General features: G+C 47.4%; 1 protein-coding gene across 1 annotated transcript in view; it reads left to right on the top strand.

Annotated features, from left to right (window-relative positions):
• The window catches only part of ZNF516 (zinc finger protein 516), a 113129-nt gene that overhangs the window by 65612 nt on the left and 23081 nt on the right, over nucleotides 1-24436 (top strand).

The raw sequence follows: 24436 nt of genomic DNA on the forward strand, positions 1-24436 counted from the left end.
TGAGTCAACTATCTACGCCGATCGTGGGTGACATACATGACAGTAGTGTCTCACTGACCTTGGTTGCACCTCACTTGACCTTCAGATTTGTCACAGTTGGGTCTATTTATCTTTTTGGAGGTGGGGGGTGGGGATCACCACACATGTTTTGGTTTGTTATTAGTGTCTTCCAAAGATCACCACAGTCTTTGGGAATTCAACAACCTAAAGCGATTGGTGGGTCAGGTATCCTTCTGGGGCCAAGTCTGGCAGCTTCACTGCCGAGGATAAAAAACACTTCCAGGGGTGTAACCCCCAGCATTTTAAGGGAATATAAAGAAACATGAAACTTTATAGCCATAGGAATTTCTTTTTTGCCCAGGCTCTTTTGGTCATTTCTCAGATTTTAGAAATTATTTTTTAGGTATTCACAGTTTTTCTATGAAGTAATGTAACCTGACCTGCTTCTCACCTTCCTCACACTTAAGTGCTTCTCAAAAATAGCAGATCTGCCCTTAAAATGAGAAAGTTTATGACCGTGACTTCAGCTGGTTGGGTTTTCTCCCACGGTTTCAGCAGTTGGACAGACTGCTTTTCTGGACCCCAGGTATGTGGTGAGATGTGCAGGAGGCGGGGGGCAGGGTTATGAGTAGGAGTCAGGTACCGTGAAGGACATCACAGCTTCTGACTGTTGACGCTTGTGGTCAGAGGTAGGATTCGGGCTTCCTTACACTGCAAGTCCAGCCCAGATTCTAAGGAAATGGGAGCAGCCATCAGTGATCCAAAGAATGAAAAATGCGAATATTAAGCAAATGCGAATATTAAGCAAATGCGAAACACATAGCGTCATTGTCCCTGGAGCTGTTGGTGGTGTTGGATCGCTGGGGGAGCCTGGCCATCATCCTTATTACCTGCCTGGGGTTGACACCTCTGCCAGGCTGGGCACAGGAGACTGGGCTGTCTCTCTGGTCCAGGTGCCTCTCACACAGCAGTGGTTTCTTGGCATCTGGGCATAAATGAATGTAATAAGAGGAGTTCCTGGAATTCCCATTGTGGCTCAGTGAAAACAAATCTGACTGGTATCCATGAGGATCCAGGTTTGATCCCTGGCCTCACTCAGTTAAGGATCTGGTATTGCCCTGAGCTGTGGTGTAGGTTGCAGATGTAGCTTGGATCTGGTGTTGCTGTGGCTGAGGCGTAGGCCAATGGCTACAGCTCCAATTTGGCCCCCTAGCCTGGGAACCTCCATATACTGTGGTTGCAGCCCTAAAAGGATAAAAAAGAAAAAAAAAAAAGAGGCGTTCCCTGGTGGTGCAGCAGGTTAAGGACCCAGCATTGTGGCATGTGGCATGGAGTTGATCCCTGGCCTGGGAACTTCCACGTGCTACAGACATGCCCCCCCCCCAAAAAAAGTAGGAAGATGCTGTTTATGAAATGGTTAGTATTTTTATAGTATATGTTATGAATGTTTCTATATTTTTATATTACGCACAATGGAATCATTGTAGAAAATGCAGATGAGGAAAAGAGGAAAAGTGACATTCCCACTGAGATAACTGTGACGGAGTGTCTGGTCCAGCTCTGCCTCCCTGCGCCTCTCCTTTGGCTACAGTCCTTATACAGGTGTAAGTTCAACACCCTCAGCGCTTGTATGAGTGTATGTACATGTACACCTGCACACATGTGACAAATAGTAGATCTGTAGCCCATTTTTAACCTTAGTGCGTGAGGAGGTTATATGGACAGTGCAGCGTGTGGTTCTGGACAGCTCGTGTCCCCAGGGTCTGGAGACTGGAGATGTAACTCATCCTGGGCTCAGAGAGACTGAAGTGACAGCCTGGGAGTGGCTGTGACTCTGTGTCTTCTCCCAGCCGATGGCCTTTGTCTGTGAGGCTATGTGAAGCCCTCAGGGAGCTCTGTGGGGCTGAGGTTCTAGCCCCGTCTGAATGCTGACTGTCCATAGACTTTCTGCGTCTCGTTTCTCACCTGGGCAGCGAGGCCCTGGGTCGCATCCTGTCCCACTCTGCAGCCTCTGCCTCCTCCGGTGTGTCCTTTCTGTGGTCACCTCCAGCAGAAAGGTGTTTTTCTCCTTGCTTCCTAGCAAACGGGGCCTGTCAGCACTTGTTCAGTTTTTGACTTTACAGCCACATTCCTTGTACACTTTTAAAGCAGTTGTTCATTTTTCTCTTGCATAGCACTAGGTTGTACGTTTTCAAAGAGAAAGTAGAGATTAGTTACATTTTGAATGAAGTGGTTACTAAAGGATTTTTGTTTTTGGAGTTCCTCCATGGTCATTAAAGATCCAGCGTTGTCACTGTAGCGGCTCGGGTCACTGCTGTGGCATGGATTTGCTCCCGGCCCTGGAACTTGCACATGCCTCAGGTGAGGCCAAAAGACAACAAAGATTTTCGTGTCCACTTTACTTCTTTTTTCACATGGAAGGCTAATCCCAAGCAACACAGTCTTCTTCTTTTTTCTTTTCTTTTCTTTTTTTTTTTAACTTTTATATTTTTGCTAGTTTGTTTTGTATTTTAGCTAGTTTGTTTCAGGCAGATCTGAGTGAGTTACTGTTAAGGAAAGATGACCTCAGCAGTGAAGCAATGTATTAGGGACCCCATGGCATCGGGAAAGAGTAGTTCTGTGTGTTACTGACACATTTATTTTTACCAACATGTGGCTTATAGTGTAATTAAATAAATTCACAATTGTATTTGACCTCCAGGCTGAGAAACCTTTGCAACTTGAAAACTAGCAAAATTGTCGATTTCATATTTAATTAGGTGAACACTCTTTTGTCCTTGGAGTATTTAAATATCATTTCCTTTCAGAGGCTGAGATGATGTAAATATTGACTTAGGAACTTCTGAAACATATACAGAAACTCAGTGACAACGCAAATTCCATAAAAGGAACTATGCAGTTTTATTTATTTATTTTTTTTTTAGGGATAATAAAATCTTCAGTGCAGTGTTTTTTTTTTCTAATTGAAAGCTACCAAGTTAATACAGTTAATTACACCAAAAAGGGATAAAAAAAAGTCCTTTCAAGTTTTATTAGTTCTTGGCTTTAAATAGCAAAGAAATGTCAGATGTAAATTCTAAGATAACATGTTTTTATTGAGGCTTACTTAATGGGATAGGTTAAAATAAAGTCATACTTGGATTTTGTACCTATTTAAATATTTTAACAAAGCAGGTGTTAAGAGAAATTGATGCATTGCCTGGGATCTCCTTGGTAAAGACAAGAAGTCACGAATGTTTTCAGATTGGGTAAAGGCAGAGGAGTCTTCAGATTTTAAAAGTATCTCAGGAGAGTTACCGTCGTGGTGCAGTGGTAATGAATCCGACTAGGAACCATGAGGTTGCAGGTTCGATTCCTGGCCTTGCTCAGTGGGTTAAGGATCTGGCATTGCTGTGAGCTTTGGTGTGGGTTACAGATGCGGCTCGGATCCCGTGTTGCTGTGGCTCTGGCATAGGCCAGTGGCTACAGCTCTGATTAGACCCCTAGCCTGGGAACATCCATATGCTGTGGGAGCGGCTCAAGAAAACACACACACACACACACACACACACACACACACACACGAAAGACAAAAAAAAAAAAGTATCTCAGGATTCCTGGAGTTGGACTGCTGGCTTTGGGCTCCACATTTTCGTAGGTTAATAAAAGGTTGCAAGAGCTGAGAGGAGTGGAGAGTAGAACATGGGAGGTGAAGCCACACTCCCAGCTCTGTGCCCTTGCAGGGACAGCGCGAGCCTCTCTTTGAAGTTGGGAAGAGGGACCAGATGAACCACTGTGTCGTTGGAAACATTCAGAGTTCAAAGGCATCTCACCGAGACCCTTTGCCAAGTTTCATCTCAAAACTTTACAGCAACCAGCAAATGGTTGCAAGCTGAGAAGTGTTTTGAAAATCTGTTTATTTCTCAGGATCCCAGGCCGTCCTGACCCTGTGTTCTCCAGGTTATTTAGGGGGGTCTTTGAGTCACGTTGGCCAAGCGTGGAGCTCCCTGCCTCCTCCTTCCGTCCTCTCTGCTTGCTTTCAACGACAACTGTAACTGGAGATTCGTTTGGAGGAGGGAGAGGGAGAGTGGAGACAGGAGTATGCATTCTTTTATCTAGAGGCAACTTGGGAAGAATGTAAGATGGAGGGAAATTGTATCTTAAAAATACTTTTTTTTTTTTTTCTCCAATGAGGAAGACTCCTCCTGAGTAGGTATCCTGGTCCTGCATTCCTGCCCTGCCGCTCAGAGTGCTGAGTGTTGGCTAGGAAAATCGGCCCTGGGTGGAGTGAGCCAGGTGTCCAAGCCCAGACCAGGGTTGTTGCACCCTCGTCAGAGTTAAGTCATCATGGGACCAGATCACTGCACTGCTGGTAGTCATACCTTCCCCCTTCTTTATTGGTCTCGCTTGTGAGGGTCCACCCAGCCAGCTCTCATTGGTTGTTTTCCATCCTGGACCCCATGGTTGAGCTACTGTGCTGAGACATTTCATATAAGGATGTGTGAGTGTGTGTATGTTGTGTAACCATGTATTTCTCTCTGTGGACACATAGACTTGTGTGTACATATATCACTTCATTTGGAACAAGGACAAAAAGCCAAGGTCATGGTGTGTTTAGTATCAGATGTTTAGTGGGAACAGAAATGGCAGATGCACATCCTTCTTGTGACATCTTTTCAAAGATTAAGACCATCCTTTAGAAACAGAATTAGAATCTACTGACTTATTTTACCTTTCACATAAAGAAATGATTCTAAGCCAGTTTGGCCGGATCCAGAGCTCTTTAACATGTGTCAATGCTAATGCGGTAGGTAACCTGTTTTGGGTATAGACAATCTAAGAAAAATTAAAAAGGTAACTTTGGCTGATGATACTCAGTAGGTTGGAATACAGGTTGTGGCTCAGGCATCTTAAAAATCCAGGTAGGCTGTTGGGCGCCCACCTTGCTGCCCTGGCTGAGAGTTGGGTGGATGGACATTTGCACCTTGCTTTACTTAATCACCTCCGACCTGAAATCATGGGCAGTTTTCCTTTGGGAGATTCTGCTGATCGGGTGTGAGCTGCACACCTCAAGATGGGGTGAATTTGGGGAGAGGAAGCCTGGATACATGTCTGATTCCAGGGTTTCTCCCCTTCTTCTGTCCTGACTCACACATCACCTACAGGTGCGGATGGTATCCTCGACTCCAGGAATTAATGTGACGAGAAAAACTACCCTCCTAGCAAAATGATTTGAAGTTTTCAGAGTCAGGGTTTTTTCCCTTTCACAGACCAGGCAGTTTTAGTTGTCAGGGTTCAGGGCAGGACATGGAAACCGCTCCAGGTACTTCAAGTAAGAAGGATCCATTACAGGGAGTTGGAGAATCATTGCAGGGTTTGAGGGGGCCTGGTCTAGACTGGGCCTCCTGGAAGGGCTCCCAGAACATTCCAGAGTTCTCTCTGCTGAAGGAGACCCCCAGGGGTGAGCCCCCGTGCCCCCCAGCTCACAGTGCCAGCCCTGGCCACTTCCCTCCAGACCCACCAGGCCCTCTGGTTTGTTTGGGTACAGGGACAACCAAACAGGGCTGCAGGGTAAGTGGGAGGTGCCCTCCCTCAGTTTCCAGAGACTCCATTTCAAGGAGGGTGGAGGCAGCTTTTGCTGTCTTACTGGGTGTCATCGCCTTTGGTGTGTGAATGGAATTGTTCTTACCAGGAAAATAATGACTCATCACATGATATTCAGCTGCCTGCCTTTTTCCCCCTAAATACTTCAAAATGATCTTAGAGCTTTTTTTTCTTTTTCTTTTTGTCTTTTGTCTTTTTAGGCCATTCCCATGGCATATGGAGGCTCCCAGGCTAGGGGTCTAATCGGAGCTGTGGCTGCTGGCCTACACCAGAGCCAGAGCAAAGCCAGATCCAAGCCGCACTTGCGACTACATCACAGCTCACAGCAACGAGAGATCCTTAACTCTCTGAGCGAGGCCAGGGATCGAACCTGCAACCTCATGGTTCCTAGTTGGATTCGTTTCTGCTGAGCCACGATGGGAACTCCTTTTTTTTTCTTTTTAATTTCAGTCGGCAGATTCATTGTGACGGTGTACTGGTTCCCATGGTCTTCTGAGGGCGAGGCTAAGAGATAGAATTTTATTAGTTTTGATGATGCATTTCAATTAATTTGGATAAGGAAGTTTTTGTCATTAAATTCAGTAATGAAAATCAGGTCATCAAAGAGTTCTACTCTAGTATCCTTGTGCTACGAAAAAAATAATTTTTATGCAGTACATACCCATGCAGAGGAAATGGAGTGAACAGCCCTGTTAAGGAAAATTTTAACCTGTCCTGAAATATTTCTTCTCTGGACTCTTTTTCTGGGCTGTGTATGTGCTTGTATTTGCTTATATTGGAAATTGATGTGTATGTATATCTCCAATCATTTTCTATATATTCCTTTGAGATGATAACTTTTATGACTTTTAACTATTACTTTTATTTATTTATTTAAAAATTTTTTTTTTGTCTTTTGTCTTTTTAGGGCTGCACCCACGGCACATGGAAGTTCCCAGGCCTAGGGGTTGAATCGGAGCTGAAGCTGCCGGCCTACGCCACAGCCACAGCCACATGGGATCCGAGGCACATCTGCGACCTACACCACAGCTCATGGCAACACCGGATCCTTAACCCACTGAGTGAGGCCAGGGATCGAACCTGTAACCTCATGGTTATTAGTTGGATTCGTTAACCACTGAGCCATGACGGGAACTCCTAAATTTTTAAGTTCTTTTTGGCCAAACCTGCTGTATTCAAAAGTTCCTGGGCCATCAAGAACTCCTGACTTTTATTTTTATTTTTTTAATTGAAATATAGATGATGTGCAGTGTTTCAGGTATACTGCAGTGATCCAGCCATCCATCCATCCGTCTATCCATCCATCTATTCTTCTTCAGATTCTTTTCCCTTATCAGCTATTACAAGGTAGTGTGTATGGTTCCCTGTTTATACAGTAGGATGGAGTGATTGTCTTGTTGATTATCTATTTGTATATAGTGGTGTGTACCTGTTGATCTTAAATTCCAAATTGGGATTCTAATTTTATTTTAATATTTCTCAGCTCTCTGTTTTCTGAAGGTCTCTAACTGTCTGTGTACTTGGCTTTGGCCTATGAATGGGTGGTTGGGCCTCCTTTAGCAGAGCTATTATCAAAGCTCTTGAGGCCCAGTATTTATGGTGACCTTACTTCCAGGTGTGAGGAAGGCAGATTATTAAATGTGGACACTAAATTGTTCACGGGAGATTTGTCCCCCGCAGTGGCACCTTCCTGGGGTTCCCAAGGACAGCTCTGTAGAGGGCATTTTGTTTGAGTTGGTGAGAGAGCAGAAGATGACCAGCTTGGAAACGTGCACACTTGTCAGCTTTGACGCCTGCTCTCACACTTGTCCCCATCGGCTCTCTTGGCCCCTCTTGGTTTTGGGGGTGACGCTGGTGCATCCTGGTGCCAGCTTCCTACTTGTGACAACAGCTGTCTGCACCTCCATCTTCAGGTGTGTTCTGCTTTGTATGTTCTTTCTAACCCTGTGAACCTCACTGGGAGCCGGGTCGTCCTCATCCTGGGAGACCAGGGAGGGGGGCGATGGGTGAAACAAGAGGAAGGGTCCCGGGAAGCAGCTCTGCTCACACCCTCCTGCAGCTCTGCTGGGAGCCCCTGGCCCACTCGGGCGGCGTGGTGTGTTGTTAGGGTTGTGTCCTGGTAACAGTAGCAAGGCCGCTGTTATAGGTCATCGGAAACCGAAGCATATCCCCTCTTTCTTCCACCTTTGTTCCTGGGGGTCCAGATCCCCTCACCTCCCAGAATATGCAGCCTCAGCCTCATCTCGGTTTTGGTGCGACCCTTCCTCCTGGTCACCCAGTGCATTCTCGGGAGAGGCAGCCTGGACCGTTTCAGAGATGGCAGCCTGGCCAGTGGCACAGATGCCGAGAATGAAAGAACGTGCTGATCATACCAGGAGGGCGAGATTGAGGGGTGGCGGGTGGGAACTCACAGGTCAAAACAGTGTTAGGAGGAGGGCAGAATGAGAGGCCTGCGGGCACCAGGACAGGAAGGACACATCAGTAAAAACATACGTGGCCAGGCCGGTTCCCAGGGTTGACCTGCAGAATGGCATCGGTAACACAGCAGTGGTGGCTACACAACCCATGGGTGGTAGGTGGGGGGGGGCTCTGTAGCCACTGGGAGGGGCTTATGGGGGTTCAACATCTGTTTCTTGACCTGGTTGTGGTCACGAGAGCTTCGCCTTAGAGTAACCTATTAAACTGTGCACTCGTTTTGTGTATTTTCTGAATCTGTGATTTGTTTTATCATAAAAAGGCTAAGAGAGTCTGGGCGGGGGTGGTGGCCGCACTGCCTGGGTTGACACAGTGGACAGAGGGCTCCGCTGGGGTCAGCCCCTATGAGGGGCTGGCTGTTGGGGCTTGTGTCCTATTGATTTTGGTCTCAGCCCCTCAGGAAGGAGGTGTCAGCCTATTTTATTGAGGGGGAGTGAGGCTCTGGGTTCACACCTGGGCCCCCTCGCTTGGAACTGGGTTCCGACAGGTGGGTCTTACTGATGGGGCCCCCAGGCTTTGGTATCTGAGCCACCCAGGCGGGATGAGGTTGGAGCTGAGGGGGCCACTGGGCTGCCGTCTCACCTCAGGCTTAGGGCTCCATGTCTCTGACTCTGAGAAGGGGTTGTCCAGGTTCGAGGGGGCTCGCTGCTGGTGGTGAAGGAGTGTTGCAGACACCTGGGAATTTGTCCATCTTCTGGGTCTACAAAAAAGTTGGCAGCAAAAGCCTAGAAACTCCCATCCATGTAGATGCGTTAGCAAGACTGAGGGGCTGGCTTGGAAAGGAAGGCATAGCCAGGCCTGAGAACTGCTTTCACAGGCTTTTATGCTTGCTTTAAGAATTAGATGAACTGAGGCTTCGGGTGCAGAAGCAGGTGAGAGTTACCTGGCAGTGAAGGAGTCAGGTGTCCACACACAGGGACACTTGCTCAGGGTTATTGTGACCTGAAGAGCTGGCAGCCGGGGGTGGCCGTCCTGAAGCAGAGGCCTGTCCTGCTCAGTGATGCTGTCCTGGGGCTGGAGATGGAGCCCCAGGCAGACGTCAGCAGCCCTCTGTGGACCTTCCATGTGGGGCTGGGAGGGGCACTGGAGTGACAGCACTGTGCTGTGCGGTCTAGTGGGCAAGGACCAGGCCTGCCGTCACCCAGTGGGTTTCAGGTGGGATCCGAGCCCCAGGGAGCTTTTGATGGCACCAGAGATTGGGGAGCGTGACAGGCCTTTGCCCTGCTCAAATCCAGCAGTGAAGCTCTGCGGTTAAAACCACATGTGTTCACTGTGTGCTGTGTGAGTGAGTCATAGACAGACATGGGGACGTTTCCTAAAAATACAGAGGGATTTATGACTGTGGTTGTCTAACGGGGAGATGCTTCCCTGTGGCTTGTTAACTGTGATCGAGCCACTGTTAGAACCCATCAGCCGAGCTGTTTCAGATAAGTTCAGGATGCCTTGCCAAAGCTGCTGGCGGTGGGGTGGGGGGGAGAGGTGAGTGGAGGCTGAGGTCTCTGTCCTGGTGACCTGTCCCCCACCTGGCAGAGCGCAGATGTCACCATGTCGGCCCCAGGCCTGGGGTCCTGGCTGCGTCCCGGGAACTTGCAGAAGAGCACATGGCCTTTAGCCGAGTGGTGGCCATGACTATGGTGCAGGGAACCGCAGGGCTCCGCCTGCAGCTGTGGTTCTGAAGACACAGCCACGATGGCGTGTGACTATAATTTTTGTCCAGACTCTAAAAATAAGAACTTTTTCCTATTTTTCTTTTACAGTTAGGTGTGTTAGCTTTAGCGTGTGTTTTCTAGAAATCAAGACATGGAGAGACGTCATTGAGTAGAAGAAATTAGAAGGGACCCTGTGATCCCCACGTGTTTAGTTCATGGTGGTGCCTGCGCTTGGCCACTTGAGGTTTTTAAGGGGATGAATTGATGCGCTCAGCTTTTAAAAATAGCCTCAACACACACACACATTTTCTCCTTTTAAAGAATGGTGTATTCATTGGGGTTTGAGTTCTGGACTTTGTAATCATCTGGCTGTGGGAAAAGGAGCGCATTCTCAGACTCGGGGTCACGTGTGTAATTATCTGGCTGGGCAGTGGCTGCCCCTGGGCGACCCTCCAGCCCAAACACACTTCGATGCTTCTGTGGGAAACTGAGTGTGTGAGCCTGCGCGTGTACTTGGGACCGTGTGTGCAAGGCGGACATGCATCTCACACACGTGCCTGGCGTGCATGCATGCCACCTCTGTGCCTGTGAGGAGGGAAGGATCTGGATAGACAGGAGAGGGTGCGGGCTCAGCGGCAGTGCCTAGGGCGGCCCTGGGGTGACTCAGCAGCTTTGCGGAGAAATACCGGCCACGGACACACTCCGTCTGTGAATGTGCTTTATCCTGGCGCTAGCTCTGCGTCCAGGATCAGTAGTTCTTTTCAGTCCTGAGCACACCTGTAAGCTGTCAGCATTTGGAGAGAAGTGGAAGTTATAAATGGAGGGTGACGGGGACATAGCAGCCTGGAAAAGGTGTTTTTTAGGTCAGAGAAGGAACAGTGTCAGTGGCTGCTGTTCTTAAAAAATGGGTTTAGAGAACAGAACCTAAATGCTCAGAGCAGGGGTGATTTTTCCCATCACTTCCCGTCTCACATCACGCCGGGCTTTTAGTCTGGGCCTAACTTGGTGTTCTGGGGAGAGCGTGGGTCCCTGTCCCTCAGGGGATCAATGTGGGTGCCGAGGGAGAGCAGCTCGTAGACGCCTCAGGACGGCAGAGCAGGGATTCAGAGGGACCTTCTGGTGACGGTACGTGGCTGGGCTGCTGCTTTCACCCTCAAGTTCGAGTTCACTTGTCCGCAGGTTGATGATCAGCAGTGCGCCCCCCCCCCCCCCCCCGGATACGTGTACTCTGCTCCCTACTGAATTCCGAGCAGCATCGAAGCCACTCCTGGGCTTTATCTGAAGAGCAAATAAATTACTTGCGACCAAGATGACGTCTTTAGTAAGTAGAAGACTGGGTACTGAGATGTGGCTTTTGTGTCCTCAAAATGGGTCCTCAGAGAGCTGTCCCCACCCCGGGATGGCCGCCGCCTCCTCCCACAACGTGCACGTGCACATCCCCACGGAGCAGCTGCCCACTTGCAGCCGTGCAAGGAGTATGGATGTTGTATCGCCCTTCAGAGCTGAGCATGGCCTGAAGCTCCCGCCTGAATGGAAGAGGTGGCCGGCCCCTTCCCCTTTGCTCCGGATCTCTCTCCAGGCTGGGGACGGGCCAGTGGAGGTGGAGGGACCGGGCTGAGGGCCTTTCTTTTCCAGCCCATTTGATAGAGTTTGACGGAAAACCCTTTACTTGAGCTTTCAACATTTTTAATTCATAGCTTCACAGCTCCCAGTTAGCCAACCGAGCTCTTGGAAAACAGTCACAGAAATATGACACTGTAACTCCTCAAAATAGAAATATGACTAAAGGACTGAAAAAATAAACGTTCGTAATTGGGGCTTTCCCAAGATTTTTCTGAGTGGCATTGCTCCATTGAGTTGTAATTCTTTTCTGGACTTTTTAAAAACTTGTTAAATTGAAGGTGAGCTATAAACCTGGAGAAAACTAAAGCCATGCAACAAAGGGGAATATTTCCCCTTTATGTAAAAAAGGAGAGAAAACTGAAAACCGAAGAATGAAGAAGTTCATGAAGAAGAAATGCCTTTATGCTTTGAGGGTTTGTTTTTGTTTTGCATTTTCATGAACAACAGTGTAACTACAACCCATTGTACGGCAAGCCTGGGCAGCCTGCCTGAGATTCCAGAGACAGTTTAGCGATGTGATTTGGGAAGTTTTACTTAAATTATTAAGTAAAACATGAAATAATTCTTTCCATTAAGTGTCTCTGGTGGAGTGAAACTTGTGAGATTTAAAATTCGTGTGGTAGGTTGAACTCTTCGTGGAAGCAATAGAGAAAATCTCTGTATTTCATACTCATTTATACATGTATAACCATAAAAGGCTACAGGATCATGGCAGCCACGCTGGCTTCTGGTGAGGGTGAGATTACCAGCCAAACCAGCTGGTGCTGCCTGATTAATCTCCCCCCTGGTTCCCACCTTGTGCTCAGGCCTTGGTAGTTCAGTTAACTCAGGACAAGGTCAGGACAGTCCTGGTTCCACATTGGTGGGAGGATGTTGAATGAAGCCAGGAGGCGTGTTTATTGTGTCGAGTCAGCGTCATGACATCATAAAGGTTTAAGTTTGTGGGATGCAGATAGCACATCTTGCCCAGTGCCTGGAAACACTTCTGCCGCCTTATCTGAGGACACATGTGTCAAGGACCCAGGAGTGAAAAGAATGTTGATTTTAACATAAAGTTCTGTGTATAACAGACGAGGAAGGTCAGGCCATGTGGGCTATTTCCCCTTTGAAACCTGGTTTCTGTGTGTTTTTGTCCAAAAACAGGACGTTTGAAGATGTTGCCTGTAATCTTACCCCAAAGTCGAATGCCATAAATGCATCATTTCATCCAAGTTCAATTTAGCCACCGAATTCAAGTGTATCACTAGTTTGAAGCCCTCCTCACGTTAACCCCTGAAAATAGACATATCAGAATGTAAGACACTTTAAAATCTTTTTGATGACCTTGCATCCATTTCAACTACATTTTCTCTGTACGGATCACGTTGGTTCAAGAGAAATAGCACAGCTGTATTGACGTGGGTTTACAGCAAGTTCTGGGCGTCCCTCTTTTGCTAATAAATACCTGCTGTTTAAAAGAAGATGCCTCCTCAGCCGGGTTTCTGAAATCCCGGACCACACACGATGAGCGGGTGCAGGGAACCCGGTCGTGGGCTGTGAGCCGGCGCCATCTAGTGGTGGTGTTGGCACACGGCGCCGGAAGCCGCAGCTCCGGGGACAGGCCAGCCCTCCCTCCGCGCTTCCAGTACGGGGCTCCAAAGTGGCCTTTGTTCTGCAGGTCAGCACGTGCCCGATTTTAGATCTGGAGACGTGACTGATAAATGCCCCCCCCCTTTTAAGGATCATAATAATTTGCTTGTAAATACATAGATAGAACTTGGGTTTTGTATTTTGGGATCATTAAGCAGCAGAAAAACTTTTAAACGACATGAGTGCTAGTTTGTATCTATAGTAATTGTTTTTATGTTCGAGGTTTACAGGGTTACTTCTGTTCCAAAGTCAGGCTCTGATATTGGTTTTTTAAAATGCATCCCGTGAAAGGAAAAACAAAGGTGGTTTAAGTGCTGCCCTTCTAGACACCTGGTCCTTAAGGGAGCAGTAGGATTGGAGGATAATACCAAACATTGCGTGCTAAGCATCCCTGTGCTATTTCTTACCCTTACCTCCTCAATGACTTAGTACAGTCTAAAAGGAATGTAAATACCTTCTTTCCAACATCTGCTTCCACAGTTCTTTACAACATTCGATTTACTTTCTGCCTTTGTAAATGTTCATTACTCTCCTGAGCTTGATTTGTACAATTTTGTGTAATGATTTTACTATTACATTTGTTGGCCTTTTGTCAAACAGACAACTTACAGTTTACTGTTAGGATTTGGGGGTGAAGGAAGGTGTATAACATGAATGGTAGCCGTGAAAATAGGCTTAAATTCTATTCACTTCAGCATGGATTTGATTTTTAAAAAAGTCGCAAACAACCCGAGTGACAACTATTTATGGTTGCGTCAGTGAGGCAGCAGTTAGTAAGTTCTAGATTTTTACAATGTGATTATGTTTCAGGGCGGGACAATCTACTGTTTAGTAACTGGATACTTGGGTGGAAACTCGAGGTATTTGAGTAAGCTTTAAATTGTTGGTTTTGTACTCTGAATAGGAACATTCTTGAAATAAAATTATTTCTCAGATTTTAAGCTTTAACTTTTCTTGTGGAACATGGTTAAATCTGTTTCGTCAGAAGTCCTGTATTTAATTTGTAATTGTTTTTCTTCTAAAATTAAAATCCGGCTTCCAAAGTGCTAAGATACATATGTTTCCAGGAAGGCAAAGGGGTTATACTTTTGCAGGTTAATTATGTTAATAGATTACTTCAAATGAAAACTTGTATAGTGTATTCAGTCAGGCAGAAGAAGGAGCAGGAACAACATAGGGAGTACAATATATGTTTATTTATAAAACTTTTAAAACAGGATTATTTAGCTGTCACCCGTTGTTCTGGTTCTGTCTGGTTTCCCTATCCCTGAGACTTCATCATCGTCATTATTATCATTGTTCTCGTTCACATTGCACGCACCATGAGTGAGAGAGCTTTAAAACACTTCTCTTAAAGAGATTTTTCTGATCGTGGAACTGAATCGCCCTTGGTAGATACTGGACCATTAGAAGCAAGTTTTTACTATTCTCTATGGAAACAAAGGCTATCCTTTTCTGAAGGGTGAAGTGGGGCCGAGCTGGGAGTTTCAGTTTGGTGCTAGGGTTGCTCCTGGGACTGGAGGCCCTGGAGATTTTCTTGTTTGCTGTCCCCTCCCCTTAAAGCGGCCTCTCAAGTAGGTCACTTGGTCACATGCTTTCCTGGGTGCCCCTCTGTATAGACAACTACTAAGTGTGTCTTTGCCCCCTGGTTATCTTCCTTTCTTTTCTGGGAAGGAGAACTTCCTGATCACACCAGCCCGTGGCAGTGTTTTTCAGCATTTCCTTTGCTTCACTTGCAAAGAAAGCTTATTACAAAGTGGTGTTTGTTCATTGAAAAGCCCCGAGGGTATTGCAGCTCCAACTTTTTCTTAAGTCGTTTCTACATTGTATCTGAGACGGTGACAATAATCCTCCTACACCTCAACTGAAGCTGAATGGTAGGTCTTTGAGAGTCAGTGTTTCTGAGAGTCTTTTAGCTGAAATAGCTTTCCAGGGACGTTCACCCCCCCCCCCCCCCCCGCACGCCTATGCTATTTTCTTTTTGTTAATTTTTGCATTTCCGTTGTCTCAGTAACTCCCAGGTTTCAACCAAATCTCGAGGCCTGATGGCTCTCATTTCTCTCAAAATATCTTACCTTTTATTTTGCTCTGTATCTGTTTTTGTTACCAGTTTTTCCCCCTTTTCAGACACGTTAAAAAAAATGATTAAAAGAAGGATCTTCTGAGAAACATTGTTTAAAAGCTCTGATGTTCTTGCTGTCACAACAAGTTTTTGGTAACTGATAAATATTTGTCCATAAAAGTTACTAGGAACTGACAAATGCTGAAAATAACTGCCAAAGTCGCAAAAGTGCTTGTAATACGGGAGCTCCTAATTGTGCGGCTTCTTCAGGCCCGCATTGCATGGGATATTTTATCTTTGGAGGAGAGTTCTTGTATGTGCCGTGGAAGGCTCATGTCACTAGTATAATTCGAATTTAGGCTATTTTCCATCAAGAAACTCCCCTGTCCCCCTGGACACACACACTTGAGCATGGAATTGGTTCTGTAGCTCTTTTTCAAAGAAGAGGAGCAGCTTGGGAGGGGCAGGCCCACTGTCTCAACGTTACAGCTGCCCGGGGTTAGAGAACCAGCTCCCTGAATGTGCAGTTTGCTCTCTGCCCTGAGTGCCAGCTGCCATTTGAGGTCATCGCTATGGACATGTCTGGGTTTTCATTAAGAGCTCAGGGCTGCTAATTGCGTCTCATACTCTGCTTGTTCCTGGACCAAATTTGGGGCCAGGAGGAGGGCTGAGGATGAGCACCTCCTCCTGTTTCCTTTGCAACTTGCACACGTCAGGGGGCCACGAGGGGGTTATGTGGCCATGGAAGGGGTCGCCCAGTTCCCCTCCAGCTGCTACGGTGAGACCAGGATAGACCAGTACTTTGTGAAGTGCTTTATCTTGCCATCACTTTCTAAAAATTTAATGTTTATTTTCTGTCGGAGTGTACTTGATTTGCAATGTTGTGTTAGTTTCAGGTGTACAGCAAAGTGAACCAGTTGTGCATGTACACAGATTTATTCTTTTTCAGATTCTTTTCCTGTATAGGTTATTAGACTATTCAGTAGAATTTCCTGTGCTGTACAGTAGGCCCTTGTTGCTTATCTATCTTATATATAGTAATGTGTGTGTGTGTTAATCCCAAACTAATCCCTGATTAATCCTGGCCACCTGTGAAGTCTCGCTCGGTTTTCCATTCTTGTAACACGGGTCCCGTGGGCCTGGACGTGGCTCAGGAGCCTTCTTTGCAAAAAACCGCCCAGACAATTTCCATGGGAGCCGTGTTTGGGGATAGATGCCTGGCTTCCACCTCCCGGAAGTGGCTCCGTAAAAAGTTTTCAGAATACACATTCCTCATGGTTCCACATGTCCACAGGGGAATCTCCTCTTCAAGGACCCTGCCATCGCTGTGGTCAGGGCCACACTGGCAGATGCCTGGTGGGACACAGATGGCGGGGCTGGGAGCTGAGCTCCAAGTGCAGCCCATCCACCGGCTCTCTCTGCGCTGAACATGCCTGAAGCTCCTGGCGCCCCTGGGGAGGCAGGTCCCATGCATGGGGCCTTGGATGCAGTGGGTGGGTGAGGGATGGACAGAAGGATGGGGATTGGGCTTCACCTACAGTGGGGCCCTGTTTCCTTACATATAGCATCACCTCCTGGATGTATTGTGAGAGGTGATTATGGGTGTAGACGGCTCTGCCAGGGTTCTGTCTCCCAAGGCAAGCATCGCCCTGCGTGCTCCTGGCTGGACGGTAGCTCTTGGATGTGAACAGAGGCACCTCCTACCTGTGGAGGGTGATGGCGAATGTCTATTAGGTCTGTGTCGTTGCTGCCATGGGTCTCACTGCCTGGGGACTCCTGGGGGCTATGACACCTCATGACGAGGCCAGGAGATGCAGTGCTTCTTCCAGCATCCAGCTCCACATCCCATTCCCCAGGGGGCAATGAACAGCTGATCCACACTCCTGCTCCCTCTCAGATCCCATCACAGGCGTTCGTAGCTGATAACATGCCCTGAGATTTGCTTAGCTCACATCGGAAGGCGTCATCTGTGTTCACAACCTGGCCACCTGGGGTGAGAAGTTGAGGAGGCTGCTCAGAAGGCTGTTAACCATGGGGACAGGAGACAGGTCAGCCTATAAACTCCACCCTTCATATGCAGGACACAGCTGTGTGCAGTGGGTCTCTTGGGGCATTTGAGGTCGAGACATCGTGGTTTTATGCTCACTCTGTTTTGTTAGCGAGAAGTTTCTGTTTTGTGTTTGGTTTTAATCGAGAGTGGGAAGCAAAGAGCTTATAGTAAACATCAAAAGTGAAGCAAAGAACCACAGTTGTATAATAAACGGACAAAGCAAACCATGATGAGGTGACGAGGTGGGTATAGTGACCGAGGAGGAGAAAGGAGACTCTTCTTACAGAAGCACCTTTTTTCCCCAAACTTGAAACTTGTTCCTTCCTGGCTCAGCCCAGGTTACACTGAGATGGCCACACACACTTCTCAGAGTGAAGTGATCACTTGCCCTTTTGAAAGTTATAAATTAGGGGTTCCTGTTGTGGCGCAGCAGAAACGAATCTGACTAGGAACCATGAGGTTACAGGTTCAATCCCTGGCCTCACTCAGTGGATTAAGTATCTAGCTTTGCTGTGAGCTGTGGTGTAGGTCGAAGATGTGGCTCGGATCTGGCGTTGCTGTGGCGGTGGTGAATTGGTGGCTACAGCTCCGTTTCGACCTCTAGCCTGGGAACCTCCATATGCCGCGGGTGCAGCCCTAAAAACACAAAAGACAAAAAAAAAAAGTTATATATTAAGCAATGACAAACTGTTTTTTTTTTTTCCCCCAAAGAAGCATGTTTTCCTCTTATGCCACTCGGATGTATCCATGTGTAGGCCACTGCCTCAGGGAATTGAAAGAAAAGCAAGGATGCTGAGGTTCCTCTGAAATTTTTGGATCATTTCTGGTGGTCTTTGGTCTGTCTGAACAACCCTCATGTCCCCAGAGTTGCAGGAAGAGAGAGGCAGCCTGGGGCTTCAGGAAGGCTGGCCCCCAACTGCTGGGATCTGACCTTAAGCCTCTCTTGAAATTCAGGTCTCTGTGGCTCCCAATTATTTGGCCTCCATGGACACCAGTGCTCCTAAATCTTGGCCACAATTAGAATCACCCACAAGGGTTTCCCCCCACCCCCCAAAAAAACCCTGATGTGCAGACCCTCCCCCCAAAGGCTGGCTCTTGGTCTAGGGTGTTCCTTACCAGTGATGGTTCAGGCCCTTTCCAGATGATTCAGGGTGCAGCCAGAATGCTGCTCTGGATAAACTAGCCCCCCTTCCTTCCCTCCGCCCTCCCTCCAGGACACACTAAGTGAATGTCAAGGTTGGTGGTCTAGCCAAGAGCTTTCCTTTTTTAGGTGGCAAGTCCACATTCCTGCAGTCATTCTCCATGTTACTTGGTTTCCAGAAACCTGCCTCCCTGGCCCTGCTCTGGATGTGCTCTTGGCTCTCCTCCGCGTGTGCCTGGGAGCTGAGACTGGATTCCCCCAGCTGGGTGTGCACCGTGCCCTTGCCTCCGTGGCTCTGACTGAGGATGCTTTGGCTTGATCTAAAACCCTCAGCCGTGAAGACTCACACTGAGCTTGTGGTCCCCTAGGAGCCTGGACTCTTTTTCACAGTACAGCTCTAAAGCCAGACCTTTCACTTCCTGCATTTGTGTTTTCCGTACCTTATTATTTTGAGCCTCTATTCCATCCTGTTGAAAACTTTTGAACTTTGTTTTTTTGATGAAGATTGCCTCTCCCTCCTCCCTGAGTGTCAGTCCTGAACTCTGTGTCTTCACCAAGGCCACCGATATGCGGTGTGGGGCTGTAGGGGGCTGGGGCTGTAGCCTTCATCCGTAGGAGACCTTCCTCCCTGTGGACCCTGCATGGAGCTCAGGTCAGCTCCAAGTCCACCTCACTGTCCAGCCACATCTCACCTTGTGCCCCAGACCATCAGGAGAGGCCAGGTCCACCTGTCCTCCTGTGCCCTGAGTGACCGGGGGTAAGCCTCTCCAAAGAGGGAAGTCAGGCTGTCTAGGTGATGGACTTCTCTGGTACAGCTGGGTTTTCTTTTCTTTTTGTCCTAAACCTGAGATAAAATATTTTGAAATGGTACCTATTCTGTAAGCCAGAACACCAGGGTTCACAGAATTGATCTCGTCTATTTTCTCAGCAGGTCAATTGAAAAGTGTGTTTTGATCTGTGTTAACGTTTTTCTTGTTGTTGTTGTTGGTTTTTTTTTTTTTTTGGTCTTTTTTTTATATTTTATAGGGCCACACTTGCTGAATATGGAGGTTCTCAGGCTAGGGGGTTGAATTGGAACTGCTGGGCTACACCACCGCCACAGCAATGCAGAATCCGAGCTGGTTCTGCCACCTACACCACAGCTCTTGGCAACGCTAGATCCTTAACCCACTAAGCAAGGCCAGGGATTGAACCCGAAACCTCATGGTTCCTAGTCGGATTCGTTAACCACTGAGCCACCACAGGAACTCCTGTGTTAACATTTCTGCACATGACTTTCTTTGCCCCTCAGTGCTCTGTCAGTTACAGGCAAGAGCACGGAGGAGATGCCCTAGAACCTTTATGCAGGTGTGCTGACCTCCTGTTAGGTGTGAGGCTCGAAGGAGCTAGTGTCTCTATATTCTGTTACTGTGGTAGGGGGCCTGCAGGAAAGCCTTTTTGTTACAAATGCATCTGACCTGAGCTTGTTGACCTGAGATGAAGGGAGTGCCAGGCAGGTCTTGCTCTATGTCCTCTGGGGCAGCAGGCACCTCCCGCCCTTGTCCGAGTATTAGCAGTAGAACCGCCCGGCCCGGTGGGCTCTGAGGCCCCAGGAGGCAGGTCCCACCATGGCCTAGGGATGGGAAGAAGCCTGGGCAGGGGTCCAGTGTCCCAGCTTCCAAACCTCCTTAGTCTTTTTCCTCCTTCATCCTGTGGAGAGAAGGGTGTGGTTAGTATTCCCAGTAGTTTGTGTAACTGAGTTAGGGTTACCGAAATTGTATAATCCAGATTTAGGATGTTGGCATAAATGAAGTGTCACCCTTGGGTGAGGGCGTCAGCTGTGGAGACTGACGCTGGGAAATACTAAAAAGTTGAGCTCTCCAAATTGATCTGTCTGAAAGGAAATTTAAAAGTTGAGAAATTCCAACCAAATAGTCTTTGCAAGAGACCGCAAGTGGTTGTTGATTAAAGGACCTCTTCGTGGTGATACTTTCTGATAAAGCCATTTGGGGGGATGGGAGGAGAAAAGTTGGGTTCCCAAGACAACTTGGCTTCACTGACTTTTTTTCTCTGAAGATTCTCAGTGATGAATCTCCAGCTTTCTTCCTTGTGCAATTTCAATGACTTGGGACCTGTTTCCCAAGTGTGTGCAAAGTGTGTGCCTTGGACTAGAGGGAAGGAGGGCGCCCTGAGCACCCCACATCTGCAGCTGCATCTGCCTCACCAGAGTCTGGAAGGGACCAGATCTACCGGCTCAGATGCAGCCCTGGTTCCAGGCTCTGCTTTGTCTCCATGGGGGACCATCACACAAGCCTGCTTTTCCATTCTGTATTTTTTAGTTGAGAAAGGAAAAGAAAAGAGGATTAAGAGACTTAACATGGAACACTGTAAATCAAGTATAATGGAAAAATAAAAATCATAAAAAGAGAATTAATATGCATTGAAAATTAAGTGCTTAAAAATGGATATAATGTCTAGTCACTTATGATGGAGCATGATAATGTGAGAGAAAAGAAGGTATACATGTATGTGTAACTGGGTCACCATGCTGTACAGTAGAAAATTGACAGAACACTGTAAACCAGCTCTAATGGAAAAAATAAAAATCACTATAAATGAAAAAAAAAAAAAAGAAAATTTAAGACAATGAAATAGAGACCACAAGGCAATCCCTCAATAAATGGCAGGTGTTGTTATTAAAAAAAAGGATATAAAAATGAAAACGAGACTGCACAGCAAAACCCTGCTCAGTCATAGAAGTGAAAGGGGATGCTAAAGATGGTTAAAAGGCATATTTTTGGATATGTAAAGTAAAATAGAAAAAGATGAACAATAATTTTATTTATTTATGTATTTATGTTTATGCTTTTTAGGGCTGCACCCAAGACATATGGAAGTTCCCAGGCTAGGGTTCGAATTAGAGCTGTAGCTGCCAGCCTATACCACAGTCACAGCACTGTGGAATCTGAGCTATGTCTGTGACCTACACTACAGCTATGGCAACGCTGGATCCTTAACCCACTGAGTGAGGCCAGGGATTGAACCCTCATCCTTATGGATACTAGTCAGGTTCATTACCGCTGAGCCACGATCAGAACTCCTGAACAATAATTTTAAGTTATTAATTTTTAAACATTTGATTGCTTAATTAGATGTCAAATTCTTTTAATTTATAAGTTATAAAATTATTAGTAATTTAACTAATAATTTAAAATAATTAATTTAAAAATTAATTATTTGAAACAATAATATAACAATAAAAAAGTGAAAAGGAAACAGTGAAAGCAGGGTAACTTTTTCGCCAAAGGGCATTTTCTGTGTTTCCAGGGTAGTGGTGTGTGTGTTTAAGGTGCAGCTTCAGGGATTTAGGAGCATGAAAGTGTCCTACCTCTGCTGAGTGTCCCTGGCCGTGGGTATCCCTGTGTGGGATGCTCTGCTGTGCTACCCTCATGTGCGACTGTGGCTGGTGCGTGCTGTTGAGGATAGCAGCTGGAGTCAGCAGAGGCCACCCCGGCACCCACATGTGGGGCCTCGCCAGCCCCACTGCTGGGTCCTGGGGCTTTCAGTATTAAGGTTCAGAGCAAAAGCAGTCTGCTCTAAGGAAAGCCAGGCCATGCTCCGGGCTTTCTGCTCCCTGCCCTTTGACCCTGTGAACTGAGTTTCCTGCCTGTTGCTCCTCAGGGGGTTGTGCATCCTGGGCTCTGGACAGCAGAACCGCCTCACTGCTCTGGGCAGAGAAGCCCTGGAGGAGGGAAGGCACATCTGCCACGGGGTGGGGGCCGTCTGTCTAGGGGGAAGGGAAGCCCACCTTGTGGACAAGCCCCCCTTGCACACAGCAGCAGCAAGGTCCCCTTGCACAGGGATCTTGGGGGCTCCTGCTCTGTCGGCCTGATTGAGGCCCAGTAGCTTCAGTGACTGCACTTTGCAGCTGATTCCCGAAGGAGGACCTGGGATGGAGGTGGCTGGTGTGTCCCCTTGAGTTGATCTGGGGTCGGAGTCTGGTGCCCCCAGACCTGTGAACTTAACCAAGAGTGGCGGGGTACCAGGGGGCGGTGGTGGCCCCTCCTGGGTTTGGAGACATACCTGCTTCCTCAGTGGCCCTCCTCTCTCCTCCTTTTTGATCTCAGATGGTTGCTCTTCCCCACTCTCAGCTGTCCTCTGGAGCCAGGAGGCCGCGGCCAGTCAGGGAACTCTTCCTGGTGTAACCAGCCCCCTCTGACTGCACAGCCCCTCCCCCATTGGTGACTTGGGTGACTTAGTCACCTGTCTTCATTTCCTACCTGGTGTCTCAGGTACAGGCACTGGAGGTCTTGTGATATTTGAAATCCTTTGTGTGAGCGTAACATCCAGGGACTGGGGCAGGTGTGTGCTGTCAGGTGGCACCAGCCCTGTCCTTGCATTACGGATTCCTCTTATAGTCTTCAGCCCTTGTGCTCCTAAATCCGATTCCTTTAACGAAGGGAAGATGAAGTTTCCCAGCTGCAGGCCTTACTCTCTTTAAAAATGTGTAAGTGGAATTCCCATTGTGGCTCAGCATGGGAGTGGGAATCCTAGTATCCATGAAGATTCGGGTTGGATCCCTGGCCTCACTTAGTGTGTCAAGGATCTGGCCTTGCTGTGAGCTGTGGTGTAGGTTGCAGACATGGTTCAGATCTGGCATTGCTGTGGCTGTGACATAGGTCGGCAGCTGTAGCAGCCGGTTCGATCCCTAGCCTGGGAACTCCCATGTGCCGAGGGTGCGGCCCTAAAAAGACAAAAAAGTGTGGATGTGAATTTGACAAACTGAGCCTCAGACTTAATTAAACAAGGGTCAAGACAGTCCCCTGTATTTAATTCCGGGCCAAATGCCCTTTTTATCAGTGGAGCTTTCTGAGCAATGCCAGATTCCCTCTTGACAGACAGGCATATCTGACTTTGTTTGTTTTTGTGTCTTTTGTCTTTTTAGGGCTGCACCCTCGGCATATGGAGGTTCCCAGGCGAGGGGTCTAATTGGAGCTGTAGCCCCTGGCCTACGCCAGAGCCACAGCAACACCAGATCTGAACCTCGCCTGTGACCTATACCACAGCTCATGGAAACGCTGGACCCTTGACCTGCTGAGCGAGGCCAGGGATCGAACCCGCAACCTCATGGTTCCTAGTCGGATTGTTTCCGCTGCACCACTATGGGAACTCCCATATCTGACTTTCTTTAAATGTTGGCTTTTTGGAGCCAGTAGGATCAGAAAAAACAGCCCTTCTTTGTCTCATCTTTTTGCCAGTTCTGCTGATCACTATATACTGGTAACATTTCTTATGTGGACATAATCGTTTAAAGTTGCTTATGAGAGGCTCATGAACTACTTACAAATTGAAAGTAAACATTTGTTACTGGCTTTCCTGGTCTCCTGACAATACTTTTGGAATCTTTTTTTTTGTAACCACTTTCATGGGATTTCTGTCTTAACTCCAAAAATAAACTTAGAAAAGATTTAAAGAGTGTCAGTGTAAACAGATACCTATATTCCACCGAATGTTAAAAAATCTCTGAAAAATTCTTATTTAAAAACTAACGGTATTGGGCTTTCTCATAAGAGAACACCTAACATTTTAGTCCATCCCAGATGTGACATGGCCGTAATGAGATAAAACACCTCCTAGTGAGTATTAATGAGGAGTCCAGGTCCGTAGTTTGGAAAGGTTCAAGATATCCAGAAACGCACCTTCTCATTGAAGGAAACCCAAGGTTGTCAGTGCAGACTTAAAAACTGGATTTTTTATTAAATTATGTTGAATCCACTTGCACTGCAGTCTAGTCGAGGAGAAGCTTTGCAGACCTGGGCCAGAGGTGGGGAGCCGGGCAGAGCTTGGGGTGACTTCCCAGACCCACAGCATTCACCCAAGAGGACGTGGGGTCTCCTGGTGGCGGGGAAACTGGCCCACTGTCTTTCCCACAAAAGCTTCTGGCAGGCCTCATGGGAGCAGGAGAGGGGTCCCCATCCAGGGTGCATGGTTTCCCTGGGCAGCGCCCCCTCTTCCCCAAGAAGGGTGGGTGACAAGTGTGACACCCGCTTCCCTCTCAGGCCTCCAAAGGAAACTGTTGGTGTCAAGTTTGGAGCTGAGTGTTGGGCTATACTGGAGAGTCACAGGAACCCTTTCTGAATCAGACCAGAGCCCATAGTCTCCATATGATCACTAGCTCAGAGGGTCTTTGAACCTTATGGAAAACTTATGCTCTTATAAGGAATTAAGTCTTTTTCCTGGTTTTG

The sequence above is a fragment of the Sus scrofa genome, chromosome 1 (assembly GCF_000003025.6).
Source record: "Sus scrofa isolate TJ Tabasco breed Duroc chromosome 1, Sscrofa11.1, whole genome shotgun sequence".
In the NCBI taxonomy this organism is placed as follows: Eukaryota; Metazoa; Chordata; class Mammalia; order Artiodactyla; family Suidae; genus Sus; species Sus scrofa.